The sequence below is a fragment of the Phascolarctos cinereus genome, unplaced genomic scaffold, assembly GCF_003287225.1.
Source record: "Phascolarctos cinereus isolate Bilbo 61053 unplaced genomic scaffold, phaCin_HiC Scaffold_8;HRSCAF=390, whole genome shotgun sequence".
Lineage (NCBI taxonomy): Eukaryota > Metazoa > Chordata > Mammalia > Diprotodontia > Phascolarctidae > Phascolarctos > Phascolarctos cinereus.
The window spans coordinates 57,408,727-57,425,694 of record NW_027556291.1 but is presented as its reverse complement, the minus strand read 5'-3'; the positions used below and the strand labels follow the sequence as shown (position 1 = coordinate 57,425,694).

Here is a 16,968-nt window from a genome sequence, read left to right as displayed (position 1 = left end):
CCTTTAAAAATCAATTAGCTATTTGTTTTGCCCAAATTTTATTCATTTCTTCTTTCATTTGCAGAACTTATCTTTATGTGAAGTTTTTTTTTTCTATGTGTTTCTTTTCCAGGTTTTTTCTTTTAGTATTTTAGTTTACTCTTTTATTCATGAGTGTATTGGAAAGATACATTATACATAAGGATTGCTTTGCCTGAATCCTTAAAGTTTCAGTATGTTGGGTCATTTTATCAGTTTAAGAGATGATCTCTTCTTTTTCTGATTTGTCCTATGTCCGTGGTGATTTCCAGCTCTTGCCCAGTAGCCAACACGTAGTAGGAACTCATCAAATATTGATTGACTGCTTGACTGATTTGTTCTGCAGGGGCAGCGGCCCCCTTCACTTCATATCCAAGCCTTCCATTGGCTGGATCAAGGCACGCCTCCAGACGTGACGTCACAGGCTTCCTCCTTTCTGCGGTTTTCACCCAGGCTGGGGCGCCCAGCGTTCTTTGAAAAAGGGGCTGCCAGCGAAGCAGCTCGAGCTCCGTCCGCCTCCCGCCCGCCCCTCCCCCTTCCCGGGCCTGCCTCATCCTCGGTGGGAGTTCCCTGTGTGTGGGAGGTAAGTAAAGGCCCGCGGGACGCCCCTTTTACGTCCTCCCTTCTCTCCCCAGATCCCCGGGGGGGGGGCGTGTAGGTGTGGGCGCCCCTCACCCCACCCGCACCCCCAGACCTCAATGCAGGGCCTTCTGGATTTCATCCACGGATGGATCTGCAGCGGGATGTGCCCAGGCCTCTGTCGGGAGGGATGGAGGGATGGACGGATGGACGGATGGATGGAGGGCCTCCGGTTACGCCCGTCCTCACCCCATTTGGTGCCCCCTCCCCGCCGCAGCTCCACTGCACCGGCCCCCCCAGAACCCCTCACCCCTCGCCCAGCCCCTCAGTGGAGCGCGGCCTAGAGGGTGGAACTGGTGGGTGGGGGAAGAAGCGCCGGGCTGTGAAGCACCTTTTTGTTTGCTTGTTTGTTTTTGCATAATTTCATTTTATTCATTCATTATTATTCTAGACTCATCAAACAGCCAATTTAAATAAACATTTCCATGTAAACATCTTAGAACTGAAAAAAGGTCCATGCACCTGTTGATCTATCATCTATAGCTCAGGGTTTGTTTGTTTTTTTTCGTGGGGGGGGGGTTGGTTTTTTGTTTTGTTTTGTTTAATATGTAATAAATTCAATCTGTATTTTCCAAAGCTGCCATTGCTTCTTTCTGGCCTTCCTTCTGTTCTCGTCCATTCAGTTGTGTTTCTTTAAAGGTGCCTTAGTGACCTTTTTTTGTTGTTGCTGTTGTTTTTGTTTTTCCTTTTCACCCTTTTCTGTCTTCTGTACATCCCACACCCCACCTCATTAAAAAAAAAAAGACGGAAAAAAGAATAAATACGTATAGTCAAGCAAAACAAATCTCCACTTTGGCTGTGTCTGAAAATGTGTCCTATTCTGCATCTATATTCCCTTACGTGTCAAGCTGTGGGTCCCGTGCTTCATCATCAGTCTTAGGATTTTAATTGGTCATTGCATTGATCAGAGTTCTGAAGCCTTTCACAAGAACAAAATGTACCTTTTTTAGGCTCACTGAACTGGATGCATAGCTAATATAGCTTTGTGAAGCCAGCAAGTATGGATGACTCCCCAACTTAAATACTTAAAAATGCACAAAAGGATGGTTCCTATATAGGACATCTAACCAATTTAATTGGACTTTTGAGAGCAATTCTTATATTTAATTTTTTTAAATTTATTTTTACAAGCATTTATTATCACTTCCTCCCAGTGGCACCCCCTTCCCCACAACGACAACAACAAAACCCTCACAATAAATATGTATATTCTAGCAAAACCAATTTTCATCTTGACCAAGTTCAAATAGACAGGTATCATTCTCGATTTTCAGTGCATCACCTCTGGCAGGACATGAATAGCATAATTCACCTCCAGTCCTTTGGACTGCATTAAATAGGATTCTAAAAACTTTTAAAGTTTTTTTTTCCCTCTATATACTGTTGTCATTGTGTAGTTGTTCTAGTCCTGCTCACTTCAATCTGTATCAGATCTTAAGAGTTCTCAGTTTCCTCCGAAGCTGTCCATTTCTTATGGCGCAATAAAATATGCTGCCATTACATTCATAGACCACAATTTATTTAGTTGTTTCACTATAGGTGGAAAACCACTTAGTGTCCAGTTTTTGGCCACTTTGAAAAGTGCTTCTATAAATATTTTTGCATGTGTGGGTCCATTTCCTTTTTCTTTGCTCCCCAAGTGCTCTAAGCCAAGTGATGGTACAGTTGAGCCACAATTTGGTGACTTTTGAGGCACAGTTATAACTTGCTTCCCACTATGTGGACCACTTTGCATCTCTACTATCAATGATTTCTGTGTGCCTATTTTCCTGCAGCCTCTGCAGCATTTGTAATTTTGCTCATTAATAGTCAATAAACATTTATTACATACCTACTATGTGTCATCCACTGTGCTAAGTGCTGAGAATACACATATCAAGAAGACAGTCCCTGTGTCAAAAAGTTTACAGTGTAATGGAGGAAGATAACACACACAAAAGAACTGGAATGTGTGTGTGTGTGTGTGTGTGTGTGTGTGTGTGTGTTGATTCATTTTTCATCTTTGCCACACAGTCTGATGGGTGGGAGATGGAACCTCAAAGTTGCTTTAATTTGCATTGCTCTAATTATTAGTAATTTGGAACATTTTGTCATGTGGTTGTTAAATGCTGGTATTTCTTCCTTTGAAGTCTACCTCTACATAGTCTTTGACCATTTATCTATTGGTGAACGGCTCTTAGTCTGATAAATTTGAATCAATTCCATATGTATATATATGTAGATACACACAATATAAAGCTTTTAATAGAGAATTTGCTACAAATTTTTCCCCATTAACCTGTTTCCCTTCTAATTTTAATTGCATTAGATTTGTTTGTGCAAAAGCATTTTCGATTTTATACAACCGAAATTGTTCATTTTATTTTCTGTGATCATCTGTATAACTTATTTGCTCATGACCTCTTCCCTTATCTGTAGATGTGAAAGGTAATTTTTTCCCCTTGCTCCTATAATTTCTCCATGGCCTATAATGTATGCTTTTGGCCATAGTGGATAACACCTCAGACTCTCTTTTTAAAATGTTAAACAAAGTGAACAATATTGCCACATGGATGAGACTGTATTTTAATGGGAAAAAATGCATATAATTATTGATAGCCAAAAAAACAGGTACTGCCCATTGAGTTCCAGGATTAAAAATCTTAAGATTTCTATAATGAGAGAGGAGGACACTTATTTTGACCTCAGAATCCCTGGGGGGTTCCACATTGTAAATTCATCCCATGATACCATACTCATTATAGCATCATATTTGTACCTAGTGGACAGGGTGAATCTAGCATCCTAGATGAAATAAGATGAAGTGAATACCTCTTTTGTACCCTGTCTTTTTGTTTTAAGAATGATGTAATCCCTTCTGCATTCAGAAAGAAAAAAAAAGATGTTGCATATGAAACTGTGCCTCTCTTACATGCATTGTTTTTATTTAAAGATGTATATCCAATTTATCATGGTAATACTAATGTTACACTTCTTGTCTATATCCCCTTCTGAACTTCTGTTCTCTTCTATATATTTTAAAAATGATTTCATTGACAACATTTTCTTTTTTTGTTTTTGTATCACTCATTATCCCAAACTGCCCCATAAATCCCCTCCATGCCAAAGAAAATGGTCTCTCTTATAACAAGTACAGTCCAGCAAAAGTCTCTTGAGATTTTAAATAGTTTAATTCTGTATATTTGTATTCCCACTGCCTGGCACATAGTAGGAGCATAATAAGTGCTTGATTGTCTGGGGGAAAAAAGAATAATGTAGTCCTTAAGAATACCCTCTGCCTCTTAGATAGAACAGCTGAAAAGAATGATAAGAGATAATTGTCCCTTTCTCAAAAAGCCAGCCTTTCTGGTAGATTATTGGTAATATACAGAAACACTGAATATTTGTCTGACTTTATTTTATATTATGCTGCACTACTGAAGTGGTTCATTATTTTGATTAGTTTTTTAGCTGATTTCTAAAATAAACCATGATATCATCCACATAAAGTGATAGTTTGGCTTTTTCTTTGCCAATGCTTATTTCTTCAAAATGTTTTTATTGTCTTATTTCCTTGTCTTGAATTTGCATCAAATAGCAATGGTGATAATGGGCATCCTTGTTTCATTTCTGAATGTATTGGAAAGTCTTCTAGCTAACCCCTATTAAAGATTTGCCTGCTCTTAGTATTAGATATACTTCTTATCATTTTAAGAAAATCTCCAATTATTTCTATGCATTTCTGTTTTTTTTAAAACAGGAATTGGTATTGTATTTTAATAAACACTTTTTCTGTATCTATTAAAATAATCTTGATTTTGTGAGTTTTGTTATTAATATGGTCAGTTATGTTTGTGGTTTTCTTTATATTGAACTAGACCAACATTCCTGGAATAAATGCAGCTTGATCATAGCCTTTATTACTGTAACCTACTTGCTAATATTTTATTGAAAGTTTTCATATCAATAATCACGATCAAAATTGGTCTCTGGTTTTCTTTTTCTCTTTGACTCCCTGTATTTTGTTACCAACACCATATTTGTGTCATGGAAGGGATTTTGTAGGATCTCATCCTTGCCTCTTTTTTTCAAACAGTTTATGTAGTATTGGAATTAATTTTTAAATGTTTGGGAGAATTCAGGATTTTTTGCTGCATTAACATTTTTAACTAGCAATAATATTTTAACAATTTTAATATTCATCTTCTATTTTGAATTCTAAATACTCTTCCCTTCCTACTCATTGAGAAGGCAAGCAATATGATATCCATGATATATAACATATTTCTGTATTAGCCATGTCACAAAATAAGAAGCAAGAAAAATAAAGAAAATGAAAAATGTGCTTCAATCTTCACTGAGAGTTGATCGGTTATGTCTCTGGAAGTGATCAAGAGTGATTTAGAGCATTTTTTCATATACTTATTAATAGCTTTGATTTCTTCTTCTGAGCACTACTTATTCATATTAGCTGGGAAATGGTTTGTGTTTTTCTCAGTTTGGCTCAGTTTCTTTATCCTTAGCTCTGATAGGTAAATTTTTCCACGCTCCCCTGATTTGTCTAAATCTTTTACCCATTTTGATATTATCTTGGTATAGACTGTGAGATGCTGGTCTTAGCCTAGTTTTTGCCAAACTGCTTTCCAGTTTCCCCAGCAATTTTTGTCATATACTGAGTTCTGGCCCCCAAAGCTTAGATCTTTGGGTTTCTCTAACACTAGATTACCATGGTTATTTACCACTGTGTATTCTATACCTCATCTACTCTGCTGATCCACCACTTTATTTCTTAGCCAGTACCAGATTGTTTTGATGTTTACTGCTTTGTAAAACAGTTTGAAATCTGTCACTGCTAGGTAGCCTTCCTTCATGTTTTTTTAATTGTTTTCTTTTATATTCTTTACCTCTTGTTTTTTTCCAGATGAATTTTGTTAATATTTTTCTACCTCTATAAAATAATTCTTTAGTGGTTTGATTGGTATGACACTGAATAAGTAAATTATTTTAGAGAGAATTGTCATTTTTATTGGCTTGGCTTATGCACGAGCAATTAATATTTCTCCAATTTTTTTTTTTGAGTGAAGAGTCATTTATTACACTTCTTTCCAGAGAAGTGGGCACAACACACTTTAGTAGCACATGGGCACTGGTTCAGTGGTAGAATCAACTTTTAAACCATTAGTAAGATCCATACTCCACCCATCAGGGCTCTTATTGGTCTAGTTCATCTGAGTTACACCATTCCTGGACAGCCCATTGCATGTTTGTCCATGTTCTATTAACTCAGACTACTTCATGGGTCCCATGTTCAAAAATGGCGGCTTTCTCTGCCCTTGGGGTGTGTCAGTTCATATTCAGTAAGCTTATTAAGCAAGCACAGTGGAGAAAAGCCTTTGCCTGTCCATCCTTGAACCCAGCTGGTTGCAACTGGTTTGGCCTCTAGGGCTCTTTCTTAAGGACTAGTTGTTTTTGGAGTACTTTCTGATTGGCTGAGGGACTATCCACAAGATCTTGGAATTTCTTATCCTGCTGTGGAAGCCTAACCCCCTAAAATCTTTCTTATAATTGCCCCCATTTCTTTTCTAGTAAAGATTTGGCTTCCACACGTGCCTAATTTCCTTGTCCTCTTATCTCTTTAACATGATTTCACGTTCTCCATCACTGGGAAAGTCTCATTGGTACTTTCAATCATCCTTATATTGCCAGAGCTTGCCCTCTGAACTCCCACTGTGGGCTCTACTGGGATAATCTTTAGTGAGATGATCAATCGTTGTAGTAGTCCCCTATTGCGTGGAACTATATAACATCCTACAGCAGGTAATATTCTAACCATCCCATTAATTAATTATCTATCCCAGAATTTTCTGCTAACTCCTCAGCTAAAGTGGTTAAACCTTGCAATGCCTTAGTGACAGTTCTACCTGGGGCTGTGCTACTGGGCAACATTTCATCGGGGATCTTGGGGAACAATATGGGAGAAGAAGGGAGAAATTGACTGACGCGTTGATAAATTAAAAAAGGGGGCAATCCCCTTATTAAGTACAGAGACCCCAAAGTAACAATAAATTGTCCATTTAAAGCTTCAGAAGTCTCTTCTCATATAGCTGTCTGACACTCTGAACATCATCTGGTGAAGTCCTCTGGTCCAAGTGCCATTCAAACAGTGTCCAGCAGACTCTCCTCCTGCAGAAATCTTCCTTTTTGTATCCACTGTCCTATAAGATTGATCTCAACACAATTTTAAACTACCTTGCCAATAACAAGGACAAACAATGAAACTTAACTCAACCCCCATGTTTCCACCATTACAAGGTCAAAATTGGAACCTTGGCCAATTGCCATATTTTAAGAAACTCAAATTAGAAAAATTAGAACTTAGACTTACACTCAGCATTACTTCTAGTTTTATACCTTACATTAATTTAGTATTCATTCCTACTCATATTCCCCATCAGGAGGATGAAATTCCACTAAGGAATTAATAACAGACTCCAATACTTAATAGTTAATTTAAAACCAGTACATATCAAATACTAAAACAATCCCAACTTCTAGTTATGTACAAATAAATAATCCGTAATTAAAGTGAGTGCTTCTTTCAAACAAGATAAGTCACAAGCTATTCTTCTTTTAACATTAATTGTAACAAAGTAAAACAACTTTGACATTAGCTAAGTATTAACTAAGTAACAAAATAATAACCTAATTTCACAGTTTCCTGGCCTAATTATGCCCCTAATGAGGAGGTACGGACCCAAGCCCACCAAGGCCCTTGCCCCTTGCCCCAAAACAAATCTGGCTCCCATTTATCTATGGGCCCCAGAAAACCCTTATACTTCACTCAACTGGCCTATATGGTTTATCTACAACAAACTTCCCACCTGGCTGAAAGAGCTGGGCTGAATTCCTTCAGGCAGGGCCCTCATGATGTGACCTTGGGGTCCCAGCACCCCCAAACCTCCAGACCTCATCATAACCATTATGAGAAATTAAAGGATACTGACTTATACAGGAATACACTAGTAACAGATGTCAAGACTGATTATTTAATTCCAAAATTCTAGTCCAAATAACTCAATCTCATACTTGCATCTTACTGTAATAACCTCAGATGTTCCCTCATCAATCTATTGTTTAATAGATTTGGTATGTATGCTTACAAAACTTATGATTATAGGAATTTGCCATGAAAGAACAGAGATATAAATAAAGTAAGGGAACAATTGCTTCCCTAGATTCATGTCAATTCCAGGCAGAAGTTATATAATGACCAACTGCATTGAGCCAGGTTTAAAGTCTGCCAGGTGTCATAGTGCGGAAATTGAGTCAGGAGAATCCTACCTCAGCCATGCAGAAAAGTCGTCCTGACCTTTCCATGACAACACCCCCTTGCAGCTCATAGATGCAGCTCACAAAGCTCTTTGCAGGTTGCTGACGTCATGGGTCAGTAGCTCAATCAGTTCCTTGTTAACCATACCTGGAGTTAGACTCAGAATAATAGTACATTTAACAGTCCCCAAGGTCTTAGATAGCAAATTCCCCTTATCAGGGTTTCAGGTGGGACTATAGTTTCACTTTAATTAGGGAACATCTCCAAAGCTAGCTCTAAGTAGTTTGCATAACCTCCCACACTTGTTCTGGTTCCTAGTAACATCCTCAGTAAATCAAACTTTCATTAAGATCATAAGTTGCTACTCTAAATAGGTCTGCCTCTCTGTTTCTCCATCTTATTTATCCCTCCATAACCATTCGTAATCTGAAAGAATGAGACACTTTCAGAGCTTGAATTCTATAAATATGATAAGTTCAAACAGTAATTTTAACTCTTGCTAGGCCATGGAATGAATTCAGATCAAAACAGTAAGATTTTTCCTACTTACAGCTTATTGCAGAAATTTAGATGCTTTAGCATTAATCACTAGCTTTAGATCTCTGATGCTGCTTCCATCCAGACTGTTTCTCTAAAAGCACCCAGTTAAGTCCAATCCAAGGACACAACAAACCCAAGAATGAAACTCTTAAGTTCATAGTAGGTTTAGACATAATTTTCTAACAAATAGAAATTTAGTAGGCCCTCTAAAAGAATATCAAGGATTTCATTAAAACATTTTCTTCATAAAAATATCTCCCTTTCTTAAAAACAGCTTACTATTTCCTAATTACCATAAAATTCCGAGTTACCTAAATTCTGTAGTCAAAAGATATCTGTATAAGAATTAAGAGATTTTACAAAATCTCTTTTTTTGCATAATTGCCAAGTTTCTTTTCTCTCTCTCTCTCTCTCTCTCTCTCTCTCTCTCTCTCTCTCTCTCACACACACACACACACACACACACACACACACACACACAATACTTTTACCAGTGCTTGACTTAAACAATAACTCCAAATAGCTTAGTTAACAATTTTAAACTTCATAAGTGAGAGCCAAATAATCCCAGCTAAAACTTCCCTTTAAACATAGACAACACTTGGAAGTTCTCATTTCTTAAATTACAGTACTTAAAAGGCAATGTTACAAAATAGGAGCATATAGAATACCCCAACAGCATGATTCATTCCTTTTTCTCTTTTCTCTGAAGGTACAATTCTTAATCTGACGTTCCAGATTATAAAATAAATTGCCCTTCCAGCAACATAACTAATACAATTGCTTACCAGATTAAATCATGTAAGAAAATTCAGAAATATGTAAGCAGTATATTAAAACTTGAAAGAGATCCAATTAATAATTATCAGAAATTTTTAAAAAAAACCTTTCTTTCTTTCTGAACCCTTCCACCAGGTCCAACAGTCTCTGGGGCCACTCCCATCCTAATAGACTGGCTTTTTGTTTTTGTTTTTGTGTTTTTCTATTATCTGTGTTGACCCTTCATTGTCTCTTACTGGTCTGATAACCTAGGACAACATTATTGACGTTCCCAATCCAGACCTTTGACTGATGGCAGCCTAGACTTCCCCATGCAAGCTAGTCCCTCCCTTAAGAGCCTGGCCCATATGGCACCTTCCCCAACAAACCCAGCCTTTAGCCTAAAGAAGGCTTGGGTTAATTTTTTTTTTAATTTCTAATTGAGACCCTGATATATAAGAATACTTCATTAATTCCAAATCAATGCATATCAATAAATTTTTCACAATAAAATATGTTTGTACCACAGGGCATACATTAAAATTGTTTCCATAATTGTAATAAATTTTGAAACAACCCATTATCAATTTAGATGAATGCACTCCCAAATCACTTTGCACAGAGAATCATTTATCTCATCATTCATATGTTAAAACTATAACTTTAGACCACCATATATTTTTATAATAGTCAAGATTTCAAATGAAAATCTGCTATCATAATCTTATAACCAAATATACCTCACTAGGTATTTAACAGTTTCAAATTATCTTATTTTATCACTAAAAGACCCATTCTAGATCAAGAGTTACTTTAACACCATTTCTACCTCACAATGGTCCCTCAAATTTTACAATCTAAGAGTTCTAGAAATACAGTGCAATTTAGAAGCAGTAATAACTTTTGTAACACAAACAATAAACTTCAGATAACATCAGTTGCATTTCCAGATTATCACATATATAAATTATCACTCTTATTATTCTTGGTACCTTTAACATTTACATTAAATAATAATGCTGCATTTAACATATGCCATTGTATTAAACATTTTACAATCATATAATTTTTTCCCATAACCATTATTTTTTTCCTTTATAGAACAGTAAATCCAATCAGATCTGAATTTATAATTGCTAATGATAAACATTTAAAAACATTTTTGTTTTAAATCCAATACTCTTGGCCCTTTAAAAGGAAATATTCTCCACAAATTTATATATTCCCTTAAAAAGACACACGGTGACAATTCCGGTTTTAACTCTCTCCCCTTTTCTTTCCTACTTTCTTAAGGGAACAAAGAAAAAGTCCCCTCTGCTTCTTAGAGGCTTATCAGGTAGAGCCACCCTCCCGAAAATCTCAGCCTTCCGCAGTTCAAACAGGAAGTAGTCAGGTCTTCCCATCCAGCTTAATTATAAAGCCCTCCTTAACCCTTTACAACTTTATTGGTTTTCAAATCAAGCTACAAAATGTTAATTTTTCAATCCTTCTACTCAAAACAGACCACTTCCTTCCACTTTCTCAACTTACTTACTCAACTTACTCAACAACCTACTCAACTTACTCAACTATCTAAAGCTATCCAGAGGGGCAGCTAGGTGGCACAGTGGATATAGCACCAGCCCTGAAGTCAGGAGGACCTGAGTTCAAATGTGACCTCAGACACATAACACTCACTAGCTGTGTGCCTCTGGGCAAGTCACTTAACCCCAATTGCCCTCACAAAAAATAAAAAAATAAAAAAAATAAAGCTATCTAGAACAGCCATCAAAACACCCTACCCCACCCAAATTACACTCACCAAGGCTGGTCAGCTCTCCATTACAGTTCTGAAATCTGAAGGGAGATAAGAACCCTCTCTCTCTTCCCAAACCGATTTTACAACTTTACTATGCATTTTAAAGTAATCAATGAAATCTTACCTCATTAAAAAACAGAAAAAACCCTTATTATTTTTTTTTCAACTCTAAACACATTGCCTCGATACCAAATATTTTGGTGGGAGGGACACAAAGACAATAACTCAAACTCTTAGTCTTGGGATCCCATTAAACCTGAATTCAAATTCTTCTCAGCCCTTTTTCTTCTCTTTTGTCCCTAGCCATCTTGTGCTGCGTGTTCCAAATCCTTATCAGTCTAATCTCAATCTCCCTTGAAAGAAAGCCTGAGACGGGAGCTCTTTCCCATTGTTCCTTCTCCAATGTCAGACCTCAAAAGTTACCCAAAAATTTATCTGGCAGACACAAAACATCCATAGACAGACAACGTGGGCACAATTCTAATCCTAACCTTGACCGGTCAAAAGAAACTCATTTTGTCCCAGGGTCCACTTTGAATGGGTTCCGAGGTTTTTCCTCCCCTTTTCCTTCAGTAGGAAAAGTTTTTCCTGGGTAGTCCCACTACCTCAGTTTTCTAGCTAGCGTTCCCTGGCCTCCCATCACTAGGTTTCCTCCTCCAAGAGTCCCTTTCCTTCCAGGGACCCGTCCTTACCTTGGTCAAGATATCTCAACTTTTGTAGTCCCTTGGCCACTGCAGATATTTCAGGTGATGCGTAACCAACTCAGCCCAAGGAATAAATCAGAGACCACCAAATTTAGGGCGGGAGAGCTCTTCTCTGAGTTCACTCACCTGGGTTGGGGTCGGGGGTCTTTGGATCTCCAGACGATTCCCCAGAATTGTTAAAAATTAGGCCTTAGAGAAATAAAGCCTTCTAGTTAAAAATGAAACTAAGCTCGGAGTGAGTGAAGAATCATTTATTTATGCTTCTCTCCAGAGAAGCAGGCACAATGCACTTTAGTAGCATGTGGGCCTTTCTAATTGTTTACATTTGTCCTTATGTGAAAAATGTTTTGTAATTACGTTCATATAGTTCCTAGGTTTGTCTTGCAGGTATTCTCCCAAGTATATTATATTGAATTGTTATTTTAAATAGAACTTCTCTTTCTATCTCTTCCTGCTGATTTTTTTGGGAGGTAAAATATAGAAATGCTAATGATTTATGTGGGTTTATTTTATATTCTGAATCCTTGCTAAAATTTTTCATTGTTTCAACTAGTTTTCGAGTTGATTCTCCAGGATTCTCTAAGTATGTCATCATATTGATGGGCTGCTTGTGCTGCAACCCTAAGATCATGTCTCTGGAAGCCTCCCAATTTCTCAGTAGGCCCCTGCCCTGTGAGAAAATATTCTCTTGTTGCAGAACACATTGTCTTATCAGAACAGACACAAGGGTGCCTGGCCCAAGGATTTTTGTCCCTGACTGGCCCAATGACTCTTCCTGGCACCAGATCCCCAAGGTCCATGCCTCTGGCAACTAAACAAAAAACTCTTTTCTCCCTCAAATATCTGGTATCAACAAAGTTATCTCTGTAGGTTCCCTGTATCTTCCCATCCATACATCACTGACACCTTCTCTCAAAGTCACCTGGACCTCTTGCATTACCCAATTAGCATCCTTACCATTCCTTTCCCTTCCCCTTTTCTATATAAGCTTTAGATTTACCCCCATTAAGTTGCAAGTTCTCCAAAGGAACTTCGTCCTCTACTATTGGCATTACAATAAGCTTTTTGCCACTTGACTAAGAGAAGGCTTAAGTGTGTGAATTCATTCCAGGTGACACTGCCTTGGCATTCTTGGGGTCCCAGCACACCTAACCTCTTTAATATCTTCTACAAAGAATGGTAGTTTTGTTTTTCTCATTGCCAATGCCTATTCAATTTCTTTTTCTTGTCTTGTTGCTGTAGCTAGCATTTCTAGTACAGTATTGAATGATAGTGGTGATAATGAATATCTTTGCTTCACCCTGATCTTATTGGGAAGGGTTCTACTTTTTCTCCATTAGAGATAATGTTTGCTCTAAGTTTTAGATGAATAATTCATTTTAAGAAAGGTTGCACTTATTTCTTTACTTTCTAGTGTTTTAATAAGAATGGGTGTTGTATTTTGTCAGAAGCTTTTTCTGTACCTGTTGATATAATCATATGATTTTTGCTATTTTTGTTATTGATATGTTCAGTTACACTTATAGTTTTCCCAATATTGAATCAGCCCTACATTCCTGGTATAAATAACACTGATCTTAGTGTTTGATCTTTGTGATATATTGCTGTAATCTCCTTGCTAATATTCTGTTTAATTTTTTTTCATCAGTATTCATTAGAGAAATTATAGTTTTCTTTCTCTGCTTTTGTTCTCCCTGACCATACTTGTGTCATAAGAGGAATTTGATAGGACTCCTTATTTATCTATTTTGTCAAATAGATAAATGTTTGGTAGAATTCACTTGTAAACTCATCTGGTCCTCAGGATTTTTCTTAGGGAGTTAATCTGTTGCTTGTTCAATTTCCTTTTCTAAGACAGGGCTATTCAGAGAATCTACTTGCTCTTCTGTTAATCTGGGCAATTTATATTTTTGTAAAGTTTCATCCATTTCACTTAGATTATCAGTTTTATTGGCATGTAATTGGGCAAAATAGCTTCTTCTAATAGCTTTAATTTCATCTTCATTGGTGGTGAATTCACCTTTTTTCATTTTTGATACTGGTAATTTGGTTTTCTTTTATTTTTAATCAAATTAATCAATAATTTATTTTATAGGGTTTTTTAGGTTCTAGTTTATTAGTTCATTGTTTTTTTATTTTAATTTTATTAATCTTTCCTTTGATATTTGGAATTTTTATTCTGGTGTTTAATTGGAGATTGTTCATTTGTTTTTGTTTTTTAATTGTGTGCCCAGTTCACTGATCTGCTCTTTCTCTTGTTTATTGATGTAAGTGTTTATAGAGATAAAATTACCCCTACACACTGCTTTGGCTTTATCTCACAAATTTTGTTGTGTTTTCTCATTATTGTCATTATCTTTCCCCCTTCTTCCTTTCCAATTTTCAAGGTATTTATTAGGCTAGAGAAAGCATGTTGTAATCCATAAATCTCTACTCTTTACACTTTTTGGCTGCCACCCTCTTATCTTTTTCTTCAACAATGGTGAGATTGATGCAAAATAAAGGGAAAAAAAGAGGAGAACAATGAGCAATACATTGAAAAAATTTGAAAATATTTGCAGATGCAGCACTTCTGGATGTCCCACCTCTGCTAAGGAGTAGGTTATGAGCATATTCTAATACCTCTTCTTTCAGCATGTTTCTTTGTTTTAATTTTGCAGTATATATGTGTGTGTGTGTGTGTGTGTGTGTGCGTGTGTGTGTGTGTGTGTGCATGTGTGTGTGTGTGTGTGTGTGTGTGTGTGTGTGTGTGTGTGTGTGGTGTTGTTGTTGTTGTTGCATGTCTGGTTGCTCTTTCCATTTACATTGTTGAAATCTTTGTGTATATTACTTTCTTGGCTCTCCTTCCTTGACTGCATCAGTTCATATAGATCTTTCCACAGTTCTCTGTATTCATATTAATCCTTTCTTATAGCACAGTAGTATTCCATTACATTCATGCACCACAATTTATTTAGCAATTCCCCAATTGATGGGATGCTACTTTGTTTCTAAAGTTTTGTTAACTCCACAAATAAATAATTTTTCTATATGGATTTTTCTACTCGTCACTAGCCTCTTTGAGGAATAAATGCAATAATGGACTTTATAGGTCAATGAGTATGGAGATTTTAGTCACTTTCTTTGCAAAATTCCTTTACAAAATGATTGTACCAATTCCCATCTCTACCAGCAATTCATCAGTATGCCTAATTTCCCAAAACCCTTCCAAGTTGATTATTCCCATCTTTTGTTATTTTGCCAATTTTCAAGGTGTGAGGAGGAACCTCAGGGTTGTTTTGATTCGGATTTCTCTTAGTGGTGATTAGGAGCATTTTTTTCATATGGTTGTAAATACTTTGAAGTTCTTTTGAGAATTTTTGTTCATATTCTTTTACTACTTATCTGAGGGTGAATCTCTTTTTGTTCTCTTATATATCTGTTAATTATTTATGTATCTTGGATTGGTTAGTTGTTGTCCTTCATTCTTGAAGAAGACCCAAATGACATCACTATGTTAGAGTTAAGTTATAGTGTGTCCCACTGTGTCTGATTAGACCAGTATGAGCTTGGAATGCTCTACCACCAGTCGGGTGCAAACACTCCATGTGAACATTTGGGGTAGATTCTCCAAATTTGTGCATCTCATGTTTCTTTTGATCTACTTCAATTCTGCTTTGCTCAGAGTGCCCATCACCTTCTTTGATGAGGGCATGCCAATGCTGGGCTGTTCTGTGCCAGTGTCTCCCATGTCATGCAATCAATTCCAAAGTTCATAAGAGAGATCTTGAGAGTGTCCTTGTATTGCTTTTTCTGACCACATGTGAGTCCTTGCCCTGTGTGAGTTCTCCATAAAATAATCTTTTTGGGAAGCATACATTTGGCATTTAAACAATGTGGCCAGCTCATCGGAGTTGTGCTCTCTGCAGTAGAATTTGAATGCTTGGCAGTTTTGTCCCAGAAAGGACCTCAGTGTCTGGTACCTTATCCTTCCAGGTGATCTTCAAAATCTTTCTACAATTCAGATAGAAGTGATTCAGTTTCCTGGCTTGACTCTGGTAGACTGTCCAGTTTTCACAGGCATACAACAATGAGGTCAGCACAATGGCTTTATAGATCTTCAGTTTCATAGTCTAATACTTACTCTTCTCTCCCACACTTTCCTTTGGAGCCTCTCAATCACTGAGCTAGCTCTGGCAATGCGTGAGTCAACCTCATTATCAATGTGTACATCCCTATAAAATATACTGCCAAAGTAAGTGAACCTTTCCACAGTATTCAAAACTCCTTTTGCTGTAACTGATGGTTCCACATATGGATGGTGTCGTGCTGGCTGATGGAGCGCCTGTGTTTTCTTGGAATTAATTGTTAGGCCAAAATTAACACAGGCAGCAGAGAATCAATCCATACTTTATTGCATCTCAGCTTCAGAGGCTTCATTGAGTGAACTTTTTTTTCCATTGGACCACTTTCTTGCTTATCCAGGGTACACTCATTTTGTCTACAGAGAACCTTTTTTGTTTTGTGTAATCTAAGATATTTATCTTATTTTTTATAATTGCCTCTATCCCTTGCTTGGTTAAGAATACATCTCCTACCCATAACTGTGAGAGGTGTATGATCTACTTCTCTTCTAAAAATGTTATTGTATGATCTTTAATAGTAAGGTCAAGTACCCATTTAAAATGAATTTTGGAATATGGTGCAATCTTAGCCTAATTTCTACAACACTGCTTTCCAGTTTCCCAGAAGTTTTTATCAAATTGGAAGTTCTTTTCTGAAGAGTAATATGTAGTTTCCACCTTATTGAACACTGGGTTATTAAGTTTCCATTGTTGTTGATTCTCCCTTGTCTAGGCTTTTCCTTTACTCCACTGTTATCTACCTATAACCAATCTGAGATGATTTTGATAAGTGCTGTTTTATAATATGTTTGAAGTTTTGAGTATTTATTCTTCAGTCTTGCCTTATTTGATCATTTTACTTGGTATTTTAGATCTTTGGTTTTTCCACATGAATTTTGTTATTATTTTATAAATTTCTATAAAGCATCCCTCAGATAATTTGACTGGTATGACATTAAAAAGCTAAATTAACTTTGATAGCCTTGTCGTTTTTATTCTATTGGCACAGCCCAGCTATGAGCTATGATATTTAAATTATCCTTTATTTCTTGAAGGGACACTTTGTAATTGAATCTCTAAAAGTGTTTTGTGTGCTTT

The 16,968-nt window shown here is 36.8% G+C and overlaps 1 pseudogene across 1 annotated transcript in view; it reads left to right on the top strand.

Moving 5' to 3' along the window:
* The first annotated feature begins 494 nt into the window (after window positions 1-494).
* LOC110203670 (E3 ubiquitin-protein ligase DTX3L pseudogene) overlaps window positions 495-16,968 on the top strand; it is a 33,522-nt pseudogene continuing 17,048 nt past the window's right edge. Inside the window, exon 1 of the transcript XR_013483530.1 lies at window positions 495-601. The product of XR_013483530.1 is annotated as an E3 ubiquitin-protein ligase DTX3L pseudogene (transcript). The remainder of the gene's footprint in view (window positions 602-16,968) is intronic.